Source organism: Oncorhynchus mykiss, chromosome 9 (assembly GCF_013265735.2).
Source record: "Oncorhynchus mykiss isolate Arlee chromosome 9, USDA_OmykA_1.1, whole genome shotgun sequence".
NCBI classification, from domain to species: Eukaryota; Metazoa; Chordata; class Actinopteri; order Salmoniformes; family Salmonidae; genus Oncorhynchus; species Oncorhynchus mykiss.
The window spans coordinates 73,761,160-73,770,241 of NC_048573.1; the positions used below are offsets into that span (position 1 = coordinate 73,761,160).

The following is a 9,082-nucleotide window of genomic DNA, read 5'->3' on the forward strand; positions in this document are numbered from 1 at the left end:
ATGTGATATTGTACCCCCCTAGCTCGATTGTCTATTGTTTGTAATCTATGTATGCTTGTGTTCCCTCATGTGCTTTATGTATTGATTTGTTATTAATAAAAAAATAAAAAAATAAAAAACTCCATTCAAGCGTTGCGGTGTGTTTGTTATTTGTAACTAGACACAGCACATGACTTGCATCAAGTTGTCATTGTACGGTGTGTGAATTCTATAGTCAGATAAACAACTTTTTATTTATCCAATTGTAGTGTCCATACACTGTGGTCAAAAAAACAAACACTGAATAGAATAATGTCATGGTAGTTTTGGGCATTTAAAATTCCATCAATAAAATGCAATTGTGTGTTCGTTGTCTGTAGTTTATGCCTGCCCATTTCATAATCCAACCACCACTCTGTTAACATCAACAAACTGCTCGCCCATACGAATGCCATACACATGGTCTGCGATTGTGAGGCTGGTTGGATATATTGCCAAATTCTCTAAAACGACGTTGGAGGCGGCTTATGGTAGAGAAATTAACATGACATTTTCCGACAACAGCTCTGCTGGACATTCCTGCACTCAGCAGGCCATTTTAACGTTCCCTCAGAGTGGCATTGTGTTGTGTGACAAAACATGTAACATTTTTAGAGTGGCATTTTTATTGCCCAAGGTGCACCTGTGTAATGATCATGCTGTTTAATCAGTGTTTTGATTTGCCACACCTGTCATGTGGATGGATTATCTTGGAAAAGAGGAAATGGGATTTAAACAAATTTGTGCGCATTACCTGAGAGAAATAAGCTTTTTGTGCGTATGGAAGATTTCTGTGATCTTTTATTTCAGCTCATGAAAACATGGGAACAACACTTTATATGTTGCCTTTATAATTTTGTTCAGTATAATAAGTCTCAACAATTCCTGCCATATTATGAGAGGGCAAATTTGACCAATCACTGCATTTTAACAGTCATTTTAAGGTTTCAATCAAGCAGCACGTCAGCAATTTTTGTGACAAATTCAAACAAAATCGTCAGAAATTTGCCATGGTTTTTTCTTCTTCTCCAGAATAACAGCAGCAACATGAAGCAATAGGCCTGCACCTATTTTTTAAAAACGCAACGGAGCCCTGGAGGGACTGTATAATGCTGCACCTCTAATAATGCCGTCAGCTGGAGGAAATTCTGGAGGGATAATGTTGCACCATTGATAATGTGGTCAGCTGGAGGGAATCCCGGTTGGATAATGCTGCACCATTGATAATGTGGTCAGCTGGAGGGAATGCTGGAGGGATAATGCGGCCACCCGGAGGGAATCCTGGAGGGATAATGCGGCACCATTGATAATGCGGTCAGCTGGAGGGGATTCTGGAAGGAATGAATAATGCTGCACTCAGGCAGATTCTTAGTAAACATATGCAAAACATATGATGCCTCTCCATGATTGTCACACACACACGGTGCGGTCAGCTCAAGGGAATCCTCCACACAGACGAAGCAGGCATGGCCAATGGAAATGAGATGTGAAGGATAACCTGACCACAGATATTAGTAAACCTACTCAGCACAGTTAGAAATAGACCACAGAGGGATACCTAATGGAAAGGATGTCATGAGAAAATCCCCACGCTGTTTGTTAGTCGAGTTCCCTGATCACACCATTGATAAGCAAATTTAGTATTTTGTTATTTTGTCTATCTCAGATCACAGAGCAGCATGTCTGTTCATAGTGCATTTTATATACAGTACCAGTCAAACAGTTTGGCTACCTACTCATTCAAAGGCAAAAAAAAAGGCCTTAATAAACAAGACCTGATTGGTGGAGTGCTGCAGATATGGTTGTTCTTCTGGAAGATTCTCCCATCTCCACAGAGGAACTCTGGAGCTCTGTCAGAGTGACCCTCGGGTTCTTGGTCACCAAGGCCCTTCTCCCTCGATTGCACAGTTTGGCCGGGCGGCCAGAAGAAAGGAAGAGGAAGAGTCTTGGTGGTTCCAAACTTATTCCGTTTCAGATTGAAATCCTGCTCTTGCTCTGACATGCACTGTCAACTGTGGGACCTTATATAGACAGGTGTGTGTCTTTCCAAAACATGTCTAATCAATTTAATTTACCACAGGTGGACTCCAATCAAGTTGTAGACTGGAAACAGGATGCACTTGTGCTCAGTTTCAAGTCTACTAGCAAATGGTCTGAATATCTTTTCTTATTATTACTTTTTATTTTAGTCTACTTAGTAAATATTTTATTCTAGAACTAGCATCTCTGTTTTGTCCAAGTTTAAAAGTAGAACATTTGCCACCATCCACTTCCTTGTCTGAAACACAGGCTTCAGTGGACAAACCATCCACAGAGACAAACTGATATCTTTCCGACAGATAAGATCTAATCCAGGCCAGAACTTGTCCGTGTAGACCAATTTGGGTTACCAATCTCTCCAAAAGAATGTGGTGATGGTATCAAAAGCAGCACTAAGGTCTAGGAGCACGAGGACAGATGCAGAGCCTTGATCTGACGCACTCTGTGCTATAATGGGGTCTAAAACCAGACTGAAGCATTTCGTGTACATTGTTTGTTTTCAGGAAGGCAGTGAGTTGCTCAGCAACTCAGACAAAACAGAGATGCTATTTCTAGGTCCCAAGAAACAAAGAGATCTTCTGTTGAATCTGACAATTAATCTTGATGGTTGTACAGTCATCTCAAATAAAACGAAAGGACCTCGGCGTTACTCTGGACCCTGATGTCTCTTTTGACGAACATATCAAGACTGTTTCAAGGACAGCTTTTTTCCATCTACGTAACATTGCAAAAATCAGAAACTTTCTGTCCAAAAATTATGCAGAAATATTCATCCATGGTTTTGTCTCTTCTAGGTTGCTGCGCAACTCACTCAACTGACATCTATGTAAATCTCAAGATAACTCAACTGACATCTATGTAAGTCTCAAGATAACTCAACTGACATCTATGTAAGTCTCAAGATAACTCAACTGACTTCTATGTAAATCTCAAGATAACTCAACTGACTTCTATGTAAGTCTCAAGATAACTCAACTGACTTCTATGTAAATCTCAAGATAACTCAACTGACATCTATGTAAGTCTCAAGATAACTCAACTGACTTCTATGTAAATCTCAAGATAACTCAACTGACATCTATGTAAATCTCAAGATAACTCAACTGACTTCTATGTAAGTCTCAAGATAACTCACTCAACTGACTTCTATGTAAGTCTCAAGATAACTCACTCAACTGACTTCTATGTAAATCTCAAGATAACTCAACTGACTTCTTAAGTTTATTCCAGCCAATAGCTTCGAAACAGAAAACAACATCAGTCCAGTCAGAAAATATATTAGATTTATTCTTCTGTCATACTGACAATAATACATTTACATTTTATGCTTATAACAAAGAATTCACAAACAACAAAAGGGGACAACATTTAGGGGATACCATTATAAAAACGGTCCTGCACTTTGGTCAAAAGAATGTCACAGACACGCCCACCTTCCCTGGATGTGACACGCCCACCTTCCCTTAATATGACACGCCCTCCTTCCCTTACTGTGACACGCCCTCCTTCCCTTAATGTGACACGCCCTCCTTCCCTTAATGTGACACGCCCTCCTTCCCTTAATGTGACACGCCCTCCTTCCCTTAATGTGACACGCTCTCCTTCCCTTCCCTTGATGTGACACACCCTCTTTCCCTTGATGTGACACGCCCTCCTTCCCTTGATGTGACACGCCCTCCTTCCCTTGATGTGACACGCTCTCCTTCCCTTGATGTGACACGCCCTCCTTCCCTTCCCTTGATGTGACACGCCCTCCTTCCCTTCCCTTGATGTGACACGCCCTCTTTCCCTTGATGTGACACGCCCTCCTTCCCTTGATGTGACACGCCCTCCTTCCCTTGATGTGACACAGAGTAAGTGGTATAATATCAGTAACACAGTTGGTGAGCTACACAGTTGCGACCTTGTCTCATCAACTCCAACGGGTTTCTGCTCTCTTGCCAAACTCCTTATAGAATCGTGAATATGTTTAAAACAGATCGGCACCCAGACTAGAGAAGGACTTATTGTGACTGAAGTCAGTGGTACCTGAAAAAGGTGTACTGATGGCTGTGTTTTAGACGTTGTGATGCATTGTAAGGAAATGACGACAGACTGACTGATCTATATATATATATATAAACAGGGAGTAGTTATTTAAAAAATATAATTTGCAGATCAGTCAGTGTGAAATTGATCGTGAACATGCCTTAGAAAAATCTGTGATCAGTCTCTGGGGCATTGGAAGCACTGTGGCCGGTTGCCAGAGATTCAGAATCTGTATTCAGTCTCTGGGGCATTGGAAGCACTGTGGCCGGTTGCCAGAGATTCAGAATCTGTGATCAGTCTCTGGGGCATTGGAAGCACTGTGGCCGGTTGCCAGAGATTCAGAATCTGTATTCAGTCTCTGGGGCATTGGAAGCACTGTGGCCGGTTGCCAGAGATTCAGAATCTGTATTCAGTCTCTGGGGCATTGGAAGCACTGTGGCCGGTTGCCAGAGATTCAGAATCTGTATTCAGTCTCTGGGGCATTGGAAGCACTGTGGCCGGTTGCCAGAGATTCAGAATCTGTATTCAGTCTCTGGGGCATTGGAAGCACTGTGGCCGGTTGCCAGAGATTCAGAATCTGTATTCAGTCTCTGGGGCATTGGAAGCACTGTGGCCGGTTGCCAGAGATTCAGAATCTGTATTCAGTCTCTGGGGCATTGGAAGCACTGTGGCCGGTTGCCAGAGATTCAGAATCTGTATTCAGTCTCTGGGGCATTGGAAGCACTGTGGCCGGTTGCCAGAGATTCAGAATCTGTGATCAGTCTCTGGGGCATTGGAAGCACTGTGGCCGGTTGCCAGAGATTCAGAATCTGTATTCAGTCTCTGGGGCATTGGAAGCACTGTGGCCGGTTGCCAGAGATTCAGAATCTGTATTCAGTCTCTGGGGCATTGGAAGCACTGTGGCCGGTTGCCAGAGATTCAGAATCTGTATTCAGTCTCTGGGGCATTGGAAGCACTGTGGCCGGTTGCCAGAGATTCAGAATCTGTATTCAGTCTCTGGGGCATTGGAAGCACTGTGGCCGGTTGCCAGAGATTCAGAACCTGTATTCAGTCTCTGGGGCATTGGAAGCACTGTGGCCGGTTGCCAGAGATTCAGAATCTGTATTCAGTCTCTGGGGCATTGGAAGCACTGTGGCCGGTTGCCAGAGATTCAGAATCTGTATTCAGTCTCTGGGGCATTGGAAGCACTGTGGCCGGTTGCCAGAGATTCAGAATCTGTATTCAGTCTCTGGGGCATTGGAAGCACTGTGGCCGGTTGCCAGAGATTCAGAGTTTTTGGTCAAAGTAAAGTCAGTGTCTCAACGTATAAAAAAAAAAATACCAACAATGCTTTTCTACAACAACGCCGTGTTTAAAAACAGCCCACTTTGAAGAGAAAGTTACGATTGAAGGAACACCGACAGTATTTTCTGACAGAATTTGTGATTGTTCTCCCCCCTGCGTGAAATAAAATGTCAAAAATAAATAAATCACACACAGTAAATCAGTCTTTATCTGTATAGAGATATTGTATGCATCCCAAATGCCACCCTATTCTCTTTATAGTGCACTGATTTAGACCAGGGCCCATTGGGCTTTGGTCGAAAGTGGGCAAATATGTACGGAATAGGGTGCTATTTGTGACGCCGTTCTTGTCATATTGCTCAGGCACTTTATTTCGTTGTCTTTGTCTTCTGTCAGACAGCTATTTAAAACACAACATGTAGAATGATCAAAAATATTAGGGTTGTCCATTTCCTCAAATCATCATTCATTGGACATCTCCTCTGTACTGTTATTGCAACGTTGCCCACTAGATGGCGCTATAACAACGCTCACTACACCGACGTTCACAGTGTTAACGCATAGTAGTAACACAGACACACACAGACACACACAGACACACACAGGCACACACAGGCACACACAGGCACACACAGGCACACACAGACACAGACAGACACACAGACAGGCACACAGACAGGCACACACACACAGACACACACAGACACACACAGACACACACAGACACACACAGACACACACAGACACACACAGACAGACACAGACAGACAGACAGACACACACAGACACACACAGACACACCATCCTGGACATATCTATACTCTATTCTACTGTTAGAATGAACCATACTGTCTGACAACACATTGCAAATGTATGATTCTGTTCACAGTATCTCTTTGGGGAATGTGGCAACAACAAAAAACTCCCTTTTTGAAAAACGTAACTTAACCAAAGGCCTAACTTCTGATTGACTTGAAAAACGTAACTTAACCAAGGCCTGACTTCTGACTGACATGAAAAACGTAACTTAACCAAGGCCTAACTTCTGACTGACATGAAAAACGTAACTTAACCAAGGCCTAACTTCTGACTGACATGAAAAACGTAACTTAACCAAGGCCTAACTTCTGACTGACATGAAAAACATAACTTAACCAAGGCCTAACTTCTGACTGACTTGAAAAACATAACTTAACCAAGGCCTAACTTCTAACTGACATGAAAAACATAACTTAACCAAGGCCTAACTTCTGACTGACATGAAAAACGTAACTTAACCAAGGCCTAACTTCTGATTGACTTGAAAAACGTAACTTAACCAAGGCCTAACTTCTGACTGACATGAAAAACGTAACTTAACCAAGGCCTAACTTCTGACTGACATGAAAAACATAACTTAACCAAGGCCTAACTTCTAACTGACATGAAAAACATAACTTAACCAAGGCCTAACTTCTGACTGACATGAAAAACATAACTTAACCAAGGCCTAACTTCTAACTGACATGAAAAACATAACTTAACCAAGGCCTAACTTCTGACTGACATGAAAAACGTAACTTAACCAAGGCCTAACTTCTAACTGACATGAAAAACATAACTTAACCAAGGCCTAACTTCTGACTGACATGAAAAACGTAACTTAACCAAGGCCTAACTTCTGATTGACTTGAAAAACGTAACTTAACCAAGGCCTAACTTCTGACTGACATGAAAAACGTAACTTAACCAAGGCCTAACTTCTGACTGACATGAAAAACATAACTTAGCCAAGGCCTAACTTCTAACTGAAAACAAACAAATCTAAACTGTTTATAACATTACTATAACCACAAGAACAATGATTATAACAGTGTGACTGAGCAAAGTTGTCACTCTTTAAAATAACATTTTAACTTAGACACTGAATGGAAACTATAACAGAGACTGAATTAAATGAAAAACACATTGAAATGGAAGACAAGGAAATAGCAATACGATAAGTACAGGGTCAAACATACGACCTCAACGACCTTCATAGCGTACTGAAGAAGAAAACAACAACAATAAATAAATGTGGTACAAAAAAATTTAAAAGTCTAAAACAGTTCAATGTAAAATGAAGAAACATTTAAATGAACTTTATAACAAGGTATTTGTCCCAAATGACACCCTATCAGCCTATATAGTGCTATTATATATATATATATATATATATAGTATTTCTGGTCAGAAGTAGTGCACTACATAGGGAATAGTGTGCCATTTAGGATGCCAAGCGATGGGATATATACGGTGGCACATGTTAAGACACACGTAAACATTAAAACATGCTTCGGAGGAGGAACTGCAACCAACGCACCAAAGAATGAGCTTAGATCATTGTAGTCAATGTCACCTCTAACATAGAGTTGAATAATACACTGTATATCTCTGTGTATATATATATATATATATATATATAGTAACATAGTATAGTGTTATATATATAGTGTTATATATAGTAACTCATATATATATATATATATATATATATATGAGTTACTATATATAACACTATATATATAACACTATACTATGTTACTATATATATATATATATGCTGTAGTAACTCAGTAACAAGGTTAGGAAGATCAGGCTCTTTTCATAGCAACAATCACCACCATCACTTCAATACACAAAGAGTACCATAGGGGATAGGGCTCTATTTGGGATGACACCTTACTAAGGGACGCTTGGTTAGGGAATAGGGCTCTATTTGGGATGACACCTTACTAAGGGACGCTTGGTTAGGGAATAGGGCTCTATTTGGGATGACACCTTACTAAGGGACGTTTGGTTAGGGAATAGGGCTCTATTTGGGATGACACCTTACTAAGGGACGTTTGGTTAGGGAATAGGGCTCTATTTGGGATGACACCTTACTAAAGGACGCTTGGTTAGGGGATAGGGCTCTATTTGGGATGACACCTTACTAAGGGACGCTTGGTTATAATGCTGGAAGAAAAGTTATGTGAGGTACACCACAAAGAGGTGCAGAATAATGAACTGGTTTGGTTCTAATATAAACATCCCTTATTTTTCAAATAAATAAATCAAATATAATAAATATACATTTTAAAACAGGATAAATAAATGAAACTGATTTTTTTGGTTAAATCTGATGTTTCTTGTATTTGTTTTCCCTTTAACACCCTGGCAGGAAGGTGATGTAGAAGGTCCTTCCCTGGTTTGTGTGTTACTCTTATGTTCGATTCCCACATATAAGACCAAACCGAGCCAAACTGGCCTGGTGACACGTCCACCAAAGCTGCCTGAACCCTGCTGGGGACCCTGCTGGAACCCTGCTGGGGACCCTGCTGGGGACCCTGCTGGAACCCTGCTGGAACCCTGCTGGGGACCCTGCTGGGGACCCTGCTGGAACCCTGCTGGAACCCTGCTGGGGACCCTGCTGGGGACCCTGCTGGGGACCCTGCTGGGACCCTGCTGGAACCCTGCTGGGGACCCTGCTGGAACCCTGCTGGAACGGACCATGTGAAGAGAGAAGAAAACCCGAACCAGAACGGTACAGTTTAGGTCAGCCCTATAAGTGTGTATGAAGAATAACTGGTATTCTTGCAATGCTACTGCTGAACCGTAGCACCCCCTTGTGGCACGTGGAAGCATGGCAACGTTCAGGTTTAGAAAGTGTAGTAACTATATACTGCATGTTGATAATAATACCAGCAAATGT

At 41.7% G+C, this 9,082-nt stretch overlaps 1 protein-coding gene across 1 annotated transcript in view; it reads right to left on the bottom strand.

The window, feature by feature from the left end:
• Positions 1-8,138: 8,138 nt before the first annotated feature.
• LOC110531283 (CDK5 and ABL1 enzyme substrate 2) overlaps positions 8,139-9,082 on the bottom strand; it is a 64,714-nt gene continuing 63,770 nt past the window's right edge. Inside the window, exon 9 of the mRNA XM_036989000.1 lies at positions 8,139-9,082. This exon is cut by the window's right edge and continues 677 nt beyond it. The gene's annotated coding sequence lies outside the window, so the exon portion shown is untranslated.